Source organism: Arachis hypogaea, chromosome 14 (genome assembly GCF_003086295.3).
Source record: "Arachis hypogaea cultivar Tifrunner chromosome 14, arahy.Tifrunner.gnm2.J5K5, whole genome shotgun sequence".
NCBI classification, from domain to species: domain Eukaryota; kingdom Viridiplantae; phylum Streptophyta; class Magnoliopsida; order Fabales; family Fabaceae; genus Arachis; species Arachis hypogaea.
The window spans coordinates 88,540,113-88,560,753 of record NC_092049.1 but is presented as its reverse complement, the minus strand read 5'-3'; the positions used below and the strand labels follow the sequence as shown (position 1 = coordinate 88,560,753).

Genomic DNA, 20,641 nt, shown 5'->3' with positions numbered 1-20,641 from the left:
GATTGGTATCATGCTCAATTGCATGGATCACAGAAAACGTTTGGTCACCAAGGTGAGATTCTACTCTTTAAACCGCCGGGATAGAGACATGTAGATCAAGACGGAGGCGGATTTAAAAACAAGGCTTGGGATCCTGGAGTTTATTCTGACGTTTGTCACCCCGGGAGCCTGACAATCTGTTTGAAGCTGTTCAGAAGCTTTGCATGCCTAGTTTGGGATCCCGGAGGCTATTGGCATTCCAAGCACTGGTGGAGATTTTTGGACAAATTTAAACATAAGCCGCCATAGCAGGAAGCTCCTCCAATGTCCAACTTAAGGACTTTAACTAAAAGTGCTAGGTGGGAGACAACCCACCATGGTATGATCGCTTCTTTTTCAATTTAATTCTTGTTAATTGCTTTCATTTTTATTTTCTTTTCATTTTACTTTATTGAACCTGGAATCATGCATAGCATTCATATTAATCATTGCATTCTGAATTTATCTTACAGTTAAAAAAAAGGGGGGGGGGGGATGCACGACGCGACCGCATGCCCCATGCGATCGCGTCATATTGCGAAAACACTATCCACGTGACCGCGTCACCCACGCGGCTGCGTGCCCTGGAGATCGGCGTCAAGATGCAATGTCCAGAAAGTTAGGCTGGAATCGTGCGGCCCTTGTGCGTTTTGCACAAATTGGCCCACGCGATCGCATGCCCCATGCGATCGCGTCACTTGCACAAAAACAATCCCACGCGACCGCGTGAGCGACGCGATCGCGTCGCATGGATTGCACAACACACTAGAAGGAGACAGAGAGTTGCACCGAAACGACGCTGGAGTTGTGCGTCTAGCACAAATTCCAGTGATGCGATCGCGCGACCCACGCGATCGCGTCATCCCCTCTCCTACCCCTCTCACACGATCGCGCGACCTACGCGATCGCGTCACCCCCATTTTCACCCCCACCACGTGACCGCGTGCCCCATGCGGCCACGTGGATTTCAAAATATAACCCCCCCAGATCACGCGAACCCTATTATCGCGCCGCCCCCCTGAACCCCCTCTCTCTCTCTCTCTCCCCAACCCTCAACCACCACCACCCAGCCACCATTACCGCTGCACCAACCATCGCCGGGAACTGCCGACCATCCACCGCCGCCGTCCACCCCCAGCCGCAACCAACCCCCTCTTCTTTCTTCCTATTTCTTCTTCCTCTCCTCCTCCAAGCCACAACCACCACCAAGCCACTTCCGCGCCACCACCCGAACGCCGCCGACCACCCACCGCCGCCGTCCGCCGCCAGCCGCAACCAACCCCCTCTTCTTTCTTCCTATTTCTTCTTCCTCCCTCCTCCCTCGCCACTGCCCCCCCTCCGCGCCACCACACGCCGCCGCCACCGTGCCTACCACCGCCAGCCACCGCCAACCATCGAACGCCACCATCACCACCACCCAACCACCTTCCTGCCTACTCTCCTTATTCCGCCTTCCAGGTTCCGCAACACGCAATCCCTTTTATCCGTTCGTAGTTCTTCTTATTTTTTTCCATTTCTGTTCATAATTAGGATATATAGTCTTGCATGTTGTAGTAGATTTTAGGTTGTTAGGTAGCCTAGGCTGTGGTTAGTGGATCTAGGTCTATTTATTTGCACTGTTCTTGCTTCTATTTTATCATATTTGCAAATCTGCTGTTGCTGTAATCTTGTTCATATGCTGTTCTTCTTGTATATTGCTGCTCTTTACATTGACTTTTCATGTTTATATTATATATATGTACCTGCAGCTTGACTTTTTAATTCATATGAACTGCTTTGATTGCTGTTTATTTTCCGGGATAATCTAACTTTAGCCGGAATACTGCCCAAATTTCTATAAAAATGTTTTCATTCATATTTCGGTTTGACAATTTGAACTCTGTTTTCCACTGCTTTAACCAAACCATTTCATAATTGCCAGGGCATGCTTCTTTATCCTTTTTGATTTCCTAGTTTATAAATTGCATTTGTGACGTTTTGATTCCAATTTTTGCTTTCTTTATATCTATTTGAATCAGCATCTACTTGTTTTTCTTGTTTGGTTATGAGTCACTATAGTTCCTACCTGTGAATCCTTGTTACATGGAATATTTTCTTTATGCCACTTACCTTAACCCACTTTTTACTGACTCACTAATTTTAATTTACTGACTTCTTTTTCAAATTCTCCCCATACTAACCTTTTAAAATATCTTTTCTGATTTTTCACTTTCCTCTAACTTTCTAACCATGGCATAATGACAATTTTTCCATTTAACTTGAATTCTGATACATTTTGGATTATAACTTCTTCCTTTCAAACTTTTAAACTACTATACAATCCTTAATGCACATTTACTTAACTCATTTACCTCATTCAAATTCTCCCATGCCACTTTGTGTTTTCTTTGCCTATATGCCTACTTGCTTTCCTATTTTTATATATCCTGGTTTTTCATTTTTCAGGATGTCTGCCTCACAGAGGAAAGGAAAGGGCAAAGCTACTGGCAAGCGCAAAAGAGGAGATTCATCCCAGTCCATCATTGACCTAATGCATGATACCTCATGGCGGGAGAAGAACTTTACACAGCAGGAAAAAGCTGACCAGCTGCTCCATGCAAATGATTCAATAAAATTTGCAAACCGATACTGCGAGCTGAAGTATCCGGCATTTGCAAACTCCAGGAATCTATACCTGGAGAGAACTCTGAGGATTCCAGAAGCACTCCAGCAGTACACCACTAAGCAAATCAAGCAAAGAGGCTGGTTCTTTCTGGAGAGAGCACTGACAGAGGTCAATGCATCTTGGGTCAGGGAATTCTACTGCAACTACTACATCACCACCCTCGATGCAGTGAACCTGAGAGGAAAGCAGATTCTGGTCACTGAGGAGGCCATAGAGGACATTCTCCGGCTCCCAGCCAAGTCCGATCAGCCTGATGGTTATAAAAAGGCTGAGGAGGACATGCGCCTGATACGGTTTGATTGGGATGCTGTGAAGGCACGGATAGCTCTCGACCCAACTGTTCCTTGGGAGATGGGTCAGGACACCACCATGCCTAGAGGTATCAAGAGGGCGTACTTAAATGATGAGGCTCGGTTATGGCACCAGATCTTGAGCAACTATGTGATGCCGAGTACTCATGAGACGGAGATCCCAGCTGCTATGATCACCCTCCTATGGTGTGTGATGGAGGGTAAGGACCTTTATCTGCCACGCTTTTTCTGGCATTATATGGCCAGGGTCCACGTCCGAGGCACCCTCCCTTTTCCGTATCTGGTTACACAGCTAGGCCGTCGAGATGACGTGCCATAGGAGGATGCTGATGAGAGACCACCAGCGGCGGACTGCAGGAAGATCATTCCTCACAGCAGGAACTTCCTAGCTTTGGGCTACAGACCACCACCCTTCACTGCTACTGATGAGACAGCCCCACCGTCTGCTGGACCCTCTTCATCCACGGCTGCCCCTGCTGCCCCTGTCGCCACCACTGCACCTCCACCTACCTCTGAGCCCGTATACCGCCTCGTGCACTGCCTATTCCGATAGCTTGATCAGATGGAGCACCGTAACCGATGCCGGTATGAGAGATTGGAGCGTCGTAGCCAGCGACGCTATTCGCATCTGAAGCTGATGATCCAAAAGGGTGGTAACATCCTCTCCGAGCCCGACACACCATCAGAGCCATCAGAGGAGGAGGAGGATGAGCCCCAGGAGGAGACCCATCCGCAGGCAGGCACAGAGCAGACTGCACCACATCAGGAGGTTATGCATCAGATCGAGGCTGCAGATCCAGAGATCCCAATCCAGTCAGCACCGCCTCTACAGCAGCCAGACGCTCAGCCCACCACCACCACAGAGCCTCCAGCTACCATCCCTACCTGTGATGACACCCCTTCACACCCGACTTGACCGAGCATCAGGGACGATGCTTCATTTTAAGTGTGGGGAGGTCGCCATCTCTGGCGTTTTATTTTGGTGAACCACTACATCTCTTTTTTTTTCTTTTATTTTGGATATTTTTCTGTATTTTTCTTTTTACTGTTATTTTCTGAGTACTTATACATTGCTGCTTTTATGTATTTTTACTCTATTTCTGTATTTTGCATTTTTAGTTCATATTTTTAGTTATTTAGTTTAGTTTGCAATTCTGACTTATTAGTGGATTAATTAGTATAGTTTACCCTTTTTAGCATAAGATAGCATAGTTAAATTGAAAAATATAAAAAGGAAGTAAGCTAGGAAATGGAACATAACAGATTTAAATCCATAAACCTTGTATATGTAGCATTACATCATATAGTTAAGTTGACAACATTTCATCAAGGAGGAACATTAAAACTTTAAAGGCTACCCTAAATAATTTTTTTTTGAGAATAATGGGAATTTTTAACTAAACCTGCATAACATATATGAATGATATATGATGCTTGAGTTAGAGAACACACAGCCTGTGAGTCTTGAGCTTAATTGTATGGTTGCATTCAAACCATAATTTCATTCCTGTGTGTTTCGCTTCTTTTTATTCTGATGTTCTTTACTTTGCTTTAATCTATATGTCCAATTATAGAATATAGAATATAGAATATAGATACATACCAAAATAATGATTGAGGCCATCATTTGATTTTAGCTCACTTACCCCAAAATAACCTACCTTTCACATCACCCTTGTTAGCCCCCTTGAACCTTTAAAATCCCTTTTATTCTATTTAACCACACTACTAGCCTTAAGCAGAAAAACAAAATAAAATTCCAAGTTGAATCTTTGGTTAGCTTAAGATAGAAAATTATGAATAGATTAAAATGTGGGGAACCTATTGGGAACATGGATGATAGAAACAAAAGGTAGAAAAGTTAAAAGAAATAAAATAAAATTTGGAAAGCATGCTCCAGAGAAATCAAAGTAATTCAATTACCATGTGCAATAAAAAAAGTTATTTTTCAGCATTTAATAAAAGGGGATACAAAAGAATTCCCCAATGCAAAATAAAAGCAATGCACATGGGATAAAAATAAAATTGAAACATGAGCATGTAACAACAAGTGGGATAATATGGGAAAATTGGTAAAGAAGTTTTGTTCTACTATATATGTATGTTAGGTGAGATCTTAGTCTAATTAAGGATTCACTTATTAGCTCACTTAGCCTTATATATATATCCTTACCTTTACCTTGACCCCATTACAACCTTAATTAAAGACCTCATGACTTTTGGTATGACTGTACTCTATAATTGTTGATTGGTTAGATGAAGAACAAAGTTATAGAAAGTAAGAATAAAAAGAAAAGTAGAGTGAATAAACCCAATAAACATTGAGTGACTAGAGGGTAAACACAAAATCCAGTGAGGGTTCAATAACTCATCAACATATATCTGTGCTTAATTTACTAATTGTTTTGCAAGTTTGTACAATATTTTTATTTCCTATCTCATTTGCTAAAATGCTTTATTATTTAAGGGTTGGCTATATATATATATATATATATATATATATATATATATGACTCCTTGAGAATGTGAATTAATTTGACTATGTGTAAGCTTTATATATGAGTGGATAAATTGGAATTGCATGACTCATTTAGGTAGACGCATTTAGAATAGGTTGCATTGCATAACATTCCACCACTTTAACCTTACCTTATTCTTTACCTTGGATTTAGCATGAGGACATGCTATTGTTTAAGTGTGGGGAGGTTGATAAACCCATATTTCATGAGTTATTTTGTGCTTAGTTTGAATGATTTATTCAATCCTTCACCCACTTATTCATATTAATTGCATGGTTTTACTTTCCCTTCCTTATTATGTGATGTACGTCAAAAATATGTTTCCTAAGCTTTAAAATTAATTATTTTAATTACCTTTATTTCCATTTGATGCCGCAATTAGTGTGTTGTGTAGTTTCAAATTTTCTGAGACAGAATGACTTAAAGGATGGAAAAGGAAACGTACAAAAATGGAAGGAAAGTGCGAAACGGAGTTTTGAAGAAACTGGCATCCACGCGATCGCATGGACGACGCGATCGCGTGCCAGGAGCGAAGAAGCAGCGACGCAGCCGCATGACTGACGCGGCCGCGCGACTTGAGCATAGCGCATTCGATGCGGACGCGTGACTGACGCGACCGCGCCACAAGGAAAACTCTAGATGACGCGACCGCGTGACCCACGCGGACGCGTGACAGAGGCCACGTATCAGAATTTACAGAATACGCCCCCAGTGATTTCTGAAGCCCTTTTGGCCCAGATCCAGGTACAGAACACACAGACTAGAGGCTATAAAGTGGGGGAATGCATCCATTCAAAAGGGAGCTCGCATTTTTATTACTTTCCATGATTTAGATTTAGTTTTGAGAGGGAGATTCTCTCCTCTCTCTCTTAGGATTAGGATTTAGGACTTCTCTTAGTTTTTAAGAGTGACTCTCGATCCAGGTTTAATATTTACTTTAATTTATGTTTCTATGCTACTTTTACTTTAATGCTTTTATTCGTATCTACAGATGTTGCCCAATTGGCTTATGAATTATTCCATGTTACAGATTATTATTTGAATTAATGATTATTTGAGGTATTTCAGTTTATTATTGTTCTCTTTGATTTAAGTTATTATTGCTTCCCATCTAAGGACATTTTTATTCCAACAATTTTACTTTTTCCCTTTTTGGTCTTGGTTAAGAAATCAGTAACTCAACATTATTAAACTCAGCATAATTGATAATCGTTATCTTGCTAATTGAACTGAACTTCAATAATCCCAACTTTTTCTTAGGAAATAAATAGGATTCGAAGGTCAAACTAATTAGTCCCTTGACTTTTCTTTATTTTAGTAAAGGTTAACTAAGTGGAATTAAGATTCAAATTTCACTATTGTTGAGAGGAATAACTAAGTTGGACTTCCAATTTCTCTTACCTTGCCAAAAGTTTGCTTTACAGTATTTATTTATTTTAATTGCCATTTACTTTACTTGTCATTCAAATCACTTGCTTCTCACCTTCTAAACCCCGATTACAACCTTTATAGCCAATAATAAGAACATACTTCCTTGCAGTTCCTTGAGAAGACAACCCGAGGTTTGAATACTCGGTTAACAATTTTTAAGGGGTTTGTTACTTGTGACAACCAAAACGTTTGTACGAAGGGATTTTTGTTGGTTTAGAGACTATATCTACAACGCAACTGTTTTTATGAAATTCTTTACTGGCAAAAATCCTAACGTCACACACACCAGTTGGGCTTTCTTAATGATAAACCCCAATTTTCTGGCTTATCTTGTGTTAAATTTAGGGGATTTTATCAACTTATCTCACATTTATTCAATGAAATAGCATGGTTTGGTAATTCTCCCTAAATTTGTGCTTAAGAGTGAGAACATACTTTTTAGGCCCTAAAATAGCTAAATCTAATTCACTTTAATTCCATTTGATGCCTTGATATGTTTGTTGAGTGATTTCAGGTTTATAAGGCAAGGATTGGATGGAAGAAGTAAAGAGAAAAGCATGCAAAGTGGAGAATTCATGAAGAAATGAGCATTTGGAGGATTCAATGCCACGTGCACACGTCATCCACGCATACGTGTGAGAGAGAACTTTGTCAAGGCCATGCGCACGCTTCACCCATACGTACGTGTAAGGAGGAAATCTGCCAGCAACGCGCACGCGTGACGTTGGTCACGTGACCTCATTAAAGTGAATACACTGGGGGCGATTTCTAAGCTTTCCAGGCCCAAATCCAACTCATTTCTAAGGCTATTTGATGCAGAATTCAAGATTGAACAAGGGGGAGCAATTAGATAGTGTAGGAAACATTCCTTAGGTTAGTTCTAGAGAGAGAAGCTCCCTCTTCTCTCTAGAAATTAGAGTTCTTAGTTTAATTTCCTTCTAGATTTAGGTTTTGATTCTTGTTTTCAATTAGTTTTTCTTGCAATTTCTTTTTATTACATCTTTGCTCTCTTAGTTTACATTGTTAATTTCTCTTGTATGCCTCTTTTTTATGTTGATGAACTCTTGTCAATTTCAATTTCCTTTTAATGCAATTTGATGTTTCTTTGTTTATTGTTGCTTGATTGAGTTGTTATTATCATTTTTTTGCATTAGGTAGTTGTAGAATTTACTATTTTTTTTCACTTTTATGATGCTTTCCTTTTATGCCTACCAAGTGTTTGACAAAATGCTTGATTGGATTTTAGAGTAGATTTTGTGCATTCTTGGCTTGGAAAGAGAAATTAGGTGATCTTGAGTCATTAATACCCAACTTATGTTGGTGATTTAGAGTTTTTTGTTAATATTATTTCCAATGACTCTAATCTTTTGTTAATTCAATTAGTAAGTTGATTAGGACTTATGGATTGAGGTTAACTAGTCCTATTTGACTTTCTCTCAATATGAAGATAACATTATACCTTCTTCCTATGTTAGAGATGACGAAATAGGATTAACTCTTGTTAATTATTGTATTATGATTAATGACTAGGATAGAAAGCCTAGATTCTCAATCCTTGCCATGAATGCCTCTTTTTAGTATTTGTTATCTTTGGTTGTTTGCTTTCTTCTCTTGTCATTTAGATTATTTTCTCCTTATTTGTAAACCAACCTTTGGAACCTCATAACCGATAATATGCATACCTCACTGCAATTCATTTGAGAAACGACCCGAGGTTTAAATACTCTCGGTTTTTATTGGTTTGCACTCGTGACAAACAAAAATTAAACTTTGATTGAGGATTGTTTGTTGGCTGGGAACTATACTTCAATGAGATTATTTATGAAATTCCTAACCGACGAAATATCTCACATCACTTAACTTGTGCGTACGCACGAATACGTGCGAACGCACTCAACAGAAGGCTCCTCCTAGCTTGTGCGTACGTATGATGTTCATACGCACAACTTACAACTTTCACAGGGTGTGCGTACGCACATCCCTTGTGCATACGCATGAGTCATAACACCCGTTCTGCTCAGTGTGTAGGCACAGGTGTGTGCGTGGACACACAAACCAGAACTTACAATTTTCTGTAACATCACAGAATTCAGATTTTTTACACCAACTTCCAATGATCATATATTTTTCTACAAAATTCTGATTTATGCAAAATCTATACCGTTTTAAAGCTCTTTGAATTATATTTAATTTGATACAAAATCCAATCAATTTAAAAAACCGAGGCTTAAGATATGATCCACCAAAGAAGGGCAAAAATCTATTTTTACCAAAAATCTTTAAATCTCAAATTTACCAAAACTCTCAATTCAAAACCAGTTATTGCACATCCAAAATAGTCCTAACGTACCTAAATTATATTCGTATACCTTCTAGTCATTCCATACACAAAATTCCACTTATAAAATTCAAATCTCAATAATAACAACCCAAAACATCATTCCACCATCCTCAACTTTATCAACATCAACAAGCCTCATAATTCATTATCAATCCTCATAATCATCATTCTTCATAACTATCACAACCCCAAATGCTCACAAACATTATTCATTACCAACACACAACTCTTATCATTACCTCTATACATTTTCGACCCAACCATACATAATTATTATTCGTTTCAAATCTCATGTTCATAATTCAATATCATCATCAATCATCAATCATTATCATCATCATTATTCACAACTTCAACATCATTTATCAACATCATCATTCATCGAAATCATCCAATCATCGTAACCATCATATATCAACAATTATTAACAACCAATTCAATGCTATCCTAAGATCTACTAGCCTAAGTGTCCAGAAACGTTACATATTACATAGAGTAAACCGAAACTATACCTTAGCCGATTCCCAATATATGCAAAACACCAAATTCGAGTCCAAAATCAAGCCTCCAATAATCAACAATTCACCAACTCAAATCGAATCCTCTAAATCAATTCCAACAATCACAAATTCAAACTATACACAAGCAATATACCCAAAATGAATACCTAGGGTTCACAAAATACCAAACGACAAGGGTTTCAAAGCAACTTACCCTACCCAAAGGAAATATGGGCAAAACACAATAATACTCCAATGCTAGATCACTCCTAAACAATCAAAATCATAAAACTTCTTCAAAACTCAAACCTAAAAATGTGAAAATTGTTAGGGCTGAGAAAGAGAGTGTGAAACATGATTTTTATCAACAATACTTAGGTAGAAATGACGGACTTGGTGAGAGCTTTGCATGGCTACAAACGGCACGTGAATTGGAGCACCGTAGCTCAAGATATAAGCAAATTAAGGTGAATGTGAATAGTGCCACTCTCGTTCTTCTCCTCTCAATTCACAGTTGTGATTTTGTGTTGGTGGAGTGTTATGAGGCTGAAAGGCTTCATTAAGTTTTTATATATAAGTTGGGCTTGGGCCCAACTTGTGCCCGGTCTAACCCGTTAGCGTTTTTGACCCGTTTGGCCCAATTTTGTACCAAACATTTAGGATTAGCGCCCGGTTTTCAACTTTAACTATTTTTCTAAGCTTTTCTACCGTTTTTATTATTCTCACGCAGTACCAGACAAACTTAAGTCGGTACTGCTGACTAAATCCCCGTTATATGTTTGTACGTAATTTTCCGCAGAAAATTACATTTTCCAACTCAGAAAAATCTCCTGAGTCCAAATATCATATTTAAATTTAATATATTCTAAATTTTTTAACCTTTTTTGGACAATTAATTTATTATTATTTACATTAATTATTCCGTTAATTATTTCAAGTTCTTACATTCTCCCCACCAAATTAGAAATTTTGCCCTCAAAATTTGGTTTATCCATCATCATCATTAAAAGTTCCCTCAACTTTAATCTACCTCTCACCATTCATCTTTTCATTCCTTTATGTTAGCTCAAATTCTTATTTACATCATTCATTCTTATTTATAACGCCATATCTTAACCGAATTCAAGCCTACACTGTACTCATCCTTCTCACTCTTAGCTCCCTTCAGTCAACCTCAATACAACATCAGCGTTTCAATTCAATGTTCTCCAAATCGATCTTGCAAAACCAACAATTTATTCATTACCATCTACGCACAAATTTAATTACACTTATACTTATCTCTAAAACCTACCCTGAATCAATTCAATCTTACATCCACTAATTAAACTTAGTTTCTTAGAAATATTTACTTACATTAACCCACTAAACTCTGCAAGTATTCAAGCCTATGATATGTTTCTGTCACCATTCTACTACCTCTATTCACAACTATCATGTGCCATTGCATTTCACAAGCTTCTGCTCCGCCACTCTGATTTTCAGCCACTAATTAATTAAGTAATCCAATTATTCAATCAAGTCATACATCATTATCGGATTACAAAACCTAGGCTTACTTCTGAACTTCCTCAACTTGACCTAAATAGGGTTTACGCTCTTCGTAAGACTAAGTCATAACTTAGGGCCTTATAGCATCTCTAGTCCTACCTCAAGGTCTCATTAAATCCTCAGTCCCAGTATTTGTATTACTTAGGACCTCAACAACAACTAGGCTTTCTACCAGAATGTTACACTTCTAGCTGTGTGGTATGCGAAATTGTTACTCATATTAGGTTGTAAAATTTGTTGCTCGTTCTCTCCCCGGCAATGGCACCAAAAACGGATGCACAGAACCATGGTCCAAACATAACTTCACAACTTCGCATAACTAACCAGCAAGTGCACTGGGTCGTCCAAGTAATAAAATCTTACGTGAGTAAGGGTCGATCCCACGGAGATTGTTGGTATGAAGCAAGCTATGGTCATCTTGTAAATCTCAGTCAGGCGGATATCAAAAGGTTATGGAGTTTTCAAAAATATATAATAATTAAACATAAAATAAAGATAGAAATACTTACGTAAATCATTGGTGAGAATTTCAGATAAGTGTATAGAGATGCTTTCGTTCCTCTGAACCTCTGCTTTCCTACTGTCTTCATCCAATCAGTCTTACTCCTTTCCATGGCTGGCTTTATGTAAGGACATCACCATTGTCAATGGCTACTTTTCATCCTCTCTGTGAAAATGGTCCGATGTGCTGTCACTGCATGGCTAATCATCTGGAGGCATCACCGTGGTCAATGGCTGCATCCCATCCTCTTGTGAAAATGGTCCAAATGCTCTATCACAGCACGGCTAATCATCTGAGGTTCTCGATCATACTGGAATAGGATTCACCCTCCTTTTGCGTCTGCCACTACGCCCAGCACTCGCGAGTTTCAAGTTCGTCACAGTCATTCAATCCCAGAGTCCTAATAGGAATACCACAAACAAAGTTTAGACTTTCCGGACTCTCATGAATGCCGCCATCAATCTAGCTTATACCACGAAGATTCTGATTAAGAGATCCAAGAGATATTCATTCAATCTAAGGTGGAACGGAAGTGGTTGTCAGGCACGCGTTCGTGGGAGAATGATGATGATTGTCACGTTCATCATATTCATATTGAAGTGCGAATGAATATCTTAGAAGCGGAATAAGTTGAATTGAATAGAAAAATAGCAGTACTTTGCATTAATTCATGAGGAACAGCAGAGCTCCACACCTTAATCTATGGAGTGCAGAAACTCTACCATTGAAAAATACATAAGGGAACATAGGGTAAGCATGGCCGAGTGGCCAGCCTCCCATGGAGGTCTAGAGATCTAAAAATGATCAAAAGATGTCTAATACAATAGTAAAAAGTCCTATTTATACTAAACTAGCTACTAGGGTTTACAGAAGTAAGTAATTGATGCATAAATCCACTTCCGGGGGCCCACTTGGTGTGTGCTTGGGCTGAGCTTTAGCTTTCCACATGCAGAGGCTTCTTTTGGAGTTGAACGCCAAGTTGTAACGTGTTTTTGGCGTTCAACTCTGGTTCGTGACGTGTTTCTGGCGTTTAACTCTAGACAGCAGCGTAGAACTGGCGTTCAATGCCCTTTTGCGTCATCTAAACTCGGCCAAAGTATGGACTATTATATATTTCTGGAAAGCCCTGGATGTCTACTGTCCAACGCAATTAGAAGCGCGCCATTTTGAGTTCTATTGCTCCAGAAAATCCATTTTGAGTGCAGGGAGGTCAGAATCCAACAACATCAGCAGTCCTTCTTCAACCTCTGAATCTGATTTTTGCTCAAGTCCCTCAATTTCAGCCAGAAAATACCTGAAATCACAGAAAAATACACAAACTCATAGTAAAGTCTAGAAATATGAATTTAACATAAAAACTAATAAAAACATCCCTAAAAGTAACTAGATCCTACTAAAAACATACTAAAAACAATGCCAAAAAGCGTATAAATTATCCGCTCATCACTGTGCCACTCTAATAGCGAAGATATTACGACTACTTCTATATATATATATATATAATAATAATAATAATAATAAGTAGGAGCCTTTATCTAAACTCTTTAATGACTTTCCTTTGAAAAAATAGTAAAATATTTTTTGTACAAACATACATACATACATACATACATACATACATACATACATACATACATACACACTAATATATCTCGACACATTTTACATTTACAAGAATAATTTATACAAGCAACATACAAAATATATATTACATACATATATATAGTTACAACTCCTATCTCTCTTTACAAGATATAAAAAAATAAGGGCGAGGGAACATCTAATAAAGCAAATAAGGTACATCCAATGCTTGCCTTCTTCATCTATTTTCCTGAAAAATATTAGATGTAGGGGGTGAGAACCTAACCCGAAGGTCCTCCATATGAGAAGGGAATGCCACAAAAGTAATAAAAACACATACACCTAGTCAACTCACAACTGATGAAAGTTATCTTTATTTTCAAAAAAATTTTACTTATATGCAAATGCATATCTTAATATTTCTTAGTTATATATGTTTTAGGAAACCCAAAATAAATCTTTAAAGATTTTCCCTAGGGACCAAAGACATGCCTAAGGGCTTTTTACCCATCAAACTTCCCTCATTCATACCTAACCATTCAACACATAGACCAGAGTCTTAGGACAATATTGATTTCAATCCGCCGAAACCTTCATCACCTCCGTACACCAGAAAATACAATCAAATCAAACATTTTAATCACACAGAAACACACACATATAAAGCACATATCATACAGTACATAATCAGATAAATTACATAAACACAACACAACAACAAAATTCACACCAAAATAGATAAAACAAATGCATATGATGCATGTCTGTTCCACTGGCCGTGAGCTCATGTGTTGGTTATACTACCATATTCGACACATTCCCAGGGTGAACATCCCAATCTTATCACAAGCTGGTCTCAGAGGGAGAATGTCCCATTATATTCTCACTAGAGGCTGCGCTATCTGAGATATAGTGCCCACCATACTCTTGGGATATAGTGCCCGCCATACTCTTGGGATATAGTACCCGCCACACTTCACAATCAAAGAGAGATTGTGATGTAACAATTAGAAAATGAATCGAAGAAAATGCTCAATCTTCTATCCAATCCCCTGATATAACAAGAAAGGAAATCCTTAATCCCACTTGTCCACCGTAACATAAGAGAGAGAATCCTAAATCCCAACTTGTTTATCCATGAGAGGGACGAAGCCATCATCCTCACCGTGGGAGAAACAAACCACCATCCCCACAATATCAAAAACACAAGCTGGAAAATACTCACGTCCTTGCCAATCAATAATCATCATCAATCAAAACCATCATAATCAAATTCATCATAATCTTCATCCCCCAAAACCATCTTCTTAATCATAAACATATTTCATAATCATGCAAGTGGGATAAAAGCTCTCCTAAATCTCAGACTTTATCACCTTTCAAGGGTTCCATCCGAACCAAACATCTCTCAAACCCTTCTCAACCATTCTAATACCCAACAATTTCTTAACAAAAGTATTTGATAAACGGATTTTTGCCAGTAAAGAATTTCACAAATAAAATCTCGTTGAAAGTATAGTTTCTAAACCAACAAAGAATCCTTCCATACAAAAACTTGTTTCTCACTAAAGCAAACCCAATAAAAATAAACCGAAGTATTCAAACCTCGGGTCGTCTCTCAAGGAATCGCAGGGAGGTGTAGTTATTATTGGTTATGAGATAGTATATTTTTGGGTTTTTGAAATAAAGAACAATAAAAGTAAATGACAAGAAATTAAATTAATAACTAAAAAAACTCTTCGCAAGGTATGAGAATTAGACGTCCTATCCTAGTTATCCTTATCAATTGTGATGAGAATTGTTCATTCCTCCCACTTAGTTAACCTCTAACTATGAAGGAAAGTCAAGTGGACTAATCAATTTGATTCCTCAAGTCCTAGTCAACTCCTAAGGAAAGACTAGCTTTAGAGGGATCCAAATCAACCAGCAAATTCCAATTATCAATCAACAAAGGAGTTTGATAACTCAAGAGTCTCCAATTTCTCAATTCAAGCTAAGAATCTAAAATTTAAATTAAAACCCTCCCAAGCATTTTATCAAACACTTGGAAGGCACAACATAAAAACATAGAGAACTAATAAGAGATAATAAACTCCAAACAACCAAGATAGTGTTATTGATTCTCCTAGTTCAGTATGTTGATTCTTGAACATAGCTACTTTATGAGTCTTGGCCGTGGCCCTAAGCACTTTGTTTTCCAGTATTACCCCTGGATACATAAATGCCACAGACACATAACTGGGTAAACCTTTTCAGATTGTGACTCAGCTTTGCTAAAGTCCCCAATTAGAGGTGTCCAGGGTTCTTAAGCACACTCTTCTTTTGCTTTGGACCTTGACTTTAACCGCTCAGTCTCAAGTTTTCACTTGACACCTTCACGCCACAAGCACATGGTTGGGGACAGCTTGGTTTAGCCGCTTAGGCCGGGATTTTATTCCTTTAGGCCCTCCTATCCACTGATGCTCAAAGCCTTGGGATGCTTTTTATTTACCCTTGCCTTTTGGTTTTAAGGGTTATTGGCTTTTTGCTCTTGCCTTTTGGTTTTAAGAGCTTTTGGCTTTTTCTGCTTGCTTTTTCTTTTTTTTCTTTCTCTTTTTTTTCGCCATTTTTTTTCTGCAAGCTTTTGTATTCACTGCTTTTTCTTGCTTCAAGAATCATTTTTATGATTTTTCAGATTATCGAATAACATGTCTCCTTATCATCATTCTTTCAAGATCCAACATATTTAACATTCATAAACAACAACTTCAAAAGACATATGCACTGTTCAAGCATTCATTCAGATAACAAGAAGCATTGTCACCACATCAATATAATTAAACTAAGTTCAAGGATAAATTCGAAACTCATGTACTTCTTGTTCTTTTGAATTAAAAACATTTTTTATTTAAGAGAGGTGATGAATTCATAGGACATTCATAACTTTAAGACATAGTTACTAAATACTAATGATCATGTAATAAGACACAAACATGGATAAGCACTTAACATAAAGAAAATGAAAAACAGAGAATGTTAGAACAAGGAGTGAGTCCACCTTAGTGATGGTGGCGTTTCCTTCTTGAGGAACCAATGATGTCCTTGAGCTCTTCTATGTCTCTTCCTTGTCTTTGTTGCTCCTCCCTCATTGCTTTTTGATCTTCTCTAATTTCATGAAGGATGATGGAGTGCTCTTGATGTTCCACCCTTAGTTGTCCCATGTTGGAACTTAATTCTCCTAGGGAGGTGTTGATCTGCTCCCAATAGTTTTGTGGAGGAGGATGCATTTGAGGCATCTTCGGGATCTCATGGTGATGAGCTTCATGCGTTTCTTGAGATCCATGAATGGGCTCTCTTGCTTGCTCCATCTTTTTCTTAGTGATGGGCTTCTCTTCCTCAATGGGAATGTCTCCTTCTATGAGAGCTCCAGCTGAGTAACATAGATGGCAAATAAGATGAGGGAAAGCTAGCCTTGCCATGGGGGAGGACTTTTCGGCTATTTTGTAGAGTTCAAGGGAGATGACTTCATGAACTTCTACTTCCTCTCCAATCATGATGCTATGAATCATGATGGCCCGATCCACAGTAACTTTAGATCGGTTGCTAGTGGGGATGATGGAGCGTTGGATGAACTCTAACCATCCTCTAGCCACAGGCTTGAGGTCCAGTCTTCTTAGTTGAACCAGATTGCCTTTGGAGTCAATCTTCGATTGAGCTCTTTCCACTCATATGTCCATGAGGACTTGGTCCAACCTTTGATTAAAGTTGACCCTTCTAGTGTAGAGGCGTGCATCTCCTTGCATCATGGGCAAGTTAAACGCCAACCTCACGTTTTCTGGACTAAAATCTAAGTATTTCCCCCGAACCATGGTGAGATAATTCTTTAGGTTCGGGTTCTTACTTTGATCATGGTTCCTAGTGATCCATGCATTGGCATAGAACTCTTGAACCATTAGGATGCCGACTTGTTGGATGGGGTTTGTTAGAACTTCCCAACCTCTTCTTTGGATTTCATGTCGGATCTCCGGATACTCATTTCTCTTGAGCTTGAAAGGGACCTCGGGGATCACCTTCTTCTTGGCCACAACATCATAGAAGTGGTCTTGATGAGCTTTGGAGATGAATCTTTCCATCTCCCATGACTCGGAGGTGGAAGCTTTTGTCTTTCCTTTCCCTTTTCTAGAGGATTCTCCGGTCTTGGGTGCCATCAATGTTAATGGAAAAATAAAAAGCTTATGCTTTTACCACACCAAACTTAGAATATTGCTCGCCCTCGAGCAAGAGAAGAAAGAATAGATGAGGAAGAAGAAGAAAATATGGAGGAGAGGAGGGAGAGGTGTATTCGGTCAAGAAGGGGAAGAGAGGGTTGTGTTGTGTGAAAATGAGGAAGAATGGAGGGCTATATATAGGGAAGGGAGGGGGTAAGGTTCGGCCATAAGGGTGGATTTTGGGTGGGAAATTGATTTTGAATTTTGAAGGTAGGTGGAGTTTATGGGGAAGAGTGGATGGATGTGAGTAGTGAAGTGGTGATAGGGAAGAGAGATTGAGGTGATTGGTGAAGGGTTTTGGGGAAGGGTGTTTATTGGGAAGAGAGGATGAACATTGAGAAGAGGGAAGAGAGTGAGTGGTGGTAGGTGGGGATCTTGTGGGGTCCACAGATGGTGAGATGATCCTGTGGGGTCCACAGATCCTGAGGTGTCAAGAAATTGCATCCTTGCACCCATTAGGCATGTAAAATGCCTTTGCATGCAATTCTGGCGTTTAAACGCCGAATTGATGCTTGTTCTGGGCATTCAGCGCCCAGATGCATCATATTTCTGGCGTTGAACGCCAGCCAGATGCTTGTTTCTGGCGTTCAGCGCCAGCTCTTCTTCACTGTGCATTTCTGGCGTCTGAACGCCAGGATGCTGCTTGTTTCTGGCGTTCAACGCCAGAAACATGCTCTGTTCTGGCGTTGAACGCCAGACTGATGCTCCTTACTGGCGTTTAAACGCCAGTAAGTTCCTCCTCCAGGGTGTGATTTTTCTTCTGCTGTTTTTGATTCCGTTTTCAATTTTTATATTTATTTTGTGACTCCACATGATCATGAACCTAATAAAACATGAAATAACAATAAAAATAAATTAAAATTAGATAAATAAAAATTGGGTTGCCTCCCAACAAGTGCTTCTTTAATGTCAATAGCTTGAGAGTGGGCTCTCATGGAGCCTCACAGATGTTCAGAGCATTGTTGAGACTCCCCAACACCAAACTTAGAGTTTGGATATGGGAGTTCAGCACCAAACTTAGAGTTTGGTTGTGGCCTCCCAACACCAAACTTAGAGTTTGACTGTGGGGGCTCTGGTTGACTCTATAGTGAGAGAAGCTTTTCATGCTTCCTCTCCATGGTTACAGAGAGAGATCCTTGAGTCTTAAACACAAGGGGGTCCTCATTCAATTGAAAGACTAGTTCACCTCTGTCAACATCAATCACAGCTCTTGCTGTGGCTAGGAAGGGTCTTCCAAGGATGATGGATTCATCCTCATCCTTCCCAGTATCTAGGATTATGAAATCAGCAGGGATGTAAAAGCCTTCAACCTTTACTAACACGTCCTCTACTTGTCCATAAGCCTGTTTTCTTGAGTTTTCTGCCATCTCTAATGAGATTTTAGCAGCTTGCACCTCAAAGATTCCAAGTTTCTCCATTACAGAGAGTGGCATGAGGTTTATTCCTGACCCCAGGTCACATAGAGCCTTCTCAAAGGTCATGGTGCCTATGGTACAAGGTATTAGGAACTTTCCACGATTCTGTTTCTTCTGAGGCAATCTCAGTTGATCCAATGCATTTAGTTCATTGGTGAACAGGGGAGGTTCATCTCCCCAAGTCTCTTTACCAAATAAATTGGCATTCAGCTTCATGATTTCACCAAGGAACTTGGCAACTTGCTCTTCAGTAACATCCTCATTCTCTTCAGAAGAAGAATACTCATCAGAGCTCACGAAGGGCGTAAGGATGTTCAATGGAATCTCTATGGTCTCTAGATGAGCCTCAGAGTCTTTTGGTTCCTCAGAGGGAAACTCCTTATTGATCACTGGACGTCCCAGGAGGTCTTCCTCCTTGGGATTTACGTCCTCCTCCTCTCTTGTGGGTTCGGCCATGATGGTCAATTCAATGGCCATACACTCTCCTTTTGGATTCTCTTCTGTATTGCTTGGGAGAGTACTAGGAGGGATTTCAGCGACTCTTTTACTCAGCTGGCCCACTTGTGCCTCCAAATTTCTAATGGAGGACCTTGTTTCATTCATGAAACTTATAGTGGCCTTAGATAGATCAGAGACCAAGTTTGCTAAATTAGAGGTATTTTGTTCAGAGTTCTCTGTCTGTTGCTGAGTAGATGATCAAAAAGGCTTGCTATTGCTAAACCTGTTTCTTCCACCATTATTAAAGCCTTGTTGAGGCTTTTGTTGATCCTTCCATGAGAGATTTGGGTGATTTCTCCATGAGGGATTATAGGTGTTTCCATATGGTTCACCCATGTAATTCACCTCTGCTATTGCAGGGTTCTCAGGATCATAAGCTTCTTCCTCAGAAGATGCCTCTTGAGTACTGTTGGATGCAGCTTGCATTCCATTCAGACTCTGAGAAATCATATTGACTTGCTGAGTCAATATTTTATTCTGAGCCAATATGGCATTCATAGTATCAATTTCAAGAACTCCCTTCTTTTGAGGCGTCCCATTACCCACAGGATTCCTCTCAGAAGTATACATGAACTGGTTATTAGCAACCATGTCAATGAGTTCTTGAGCTTCTGCAAGCGTTTTCTTTAGGTGAATGGATCCACCTGCAGAAGTATCCAATGACATCTTAGCTAATTCAGACAGACCATCATAGAATATATCCAGGATGGTCCATTCTAAAAGCATGTCAGAAGGACACTTTTTGGTCAGTTGCTTGTATCTCTCCCAAGCTTCATAGAGGGATTCACCTTCTTTCTGTCTGAAGGTTTGAACATCCACTCTAATCTTGCTCAATTTTTGAGGAGGAAAGAACTTGGCTAAGAAAGCCGTGACTAGCTTATCCCAAGAGTTCAGGCTATCTTTGGGTTGAGAGTCCAACCACACTCTAGCTCTGTCTCTTACAGCAAAAGGGAAAAGCATGAGCCTGTAGACTTCAGGATCTACTCCATTAATCTTAACAGTATCACAGATCTGCAAAAATTCAGTTAAGAACTGAAAAGGATCTTCAGATGGAAGTCCATG

At 39.3% G+C, this 20,641-nt stretch overlaps 1 non-coding gene across 1 annotated transcript; it reads left to right on the top strand.

Annotated features, from left to right (window-relative positions):
* The first annotated feature begins 20,300 nt into the window (after positions 1-20,300).
* On the top strand, positions 20,301-20,407 carry LOC112745894 (small nucleolar RNA R71). Its single transcript, XR_003173800.1, has one exon. It is a non-coding gene; the product is annotated as a small nucleolar RNA R71 (small nucleolar RNA).
* The last annotated feature ends 234 nt before the right edge of the window (positions 20,408-20,641 follow it).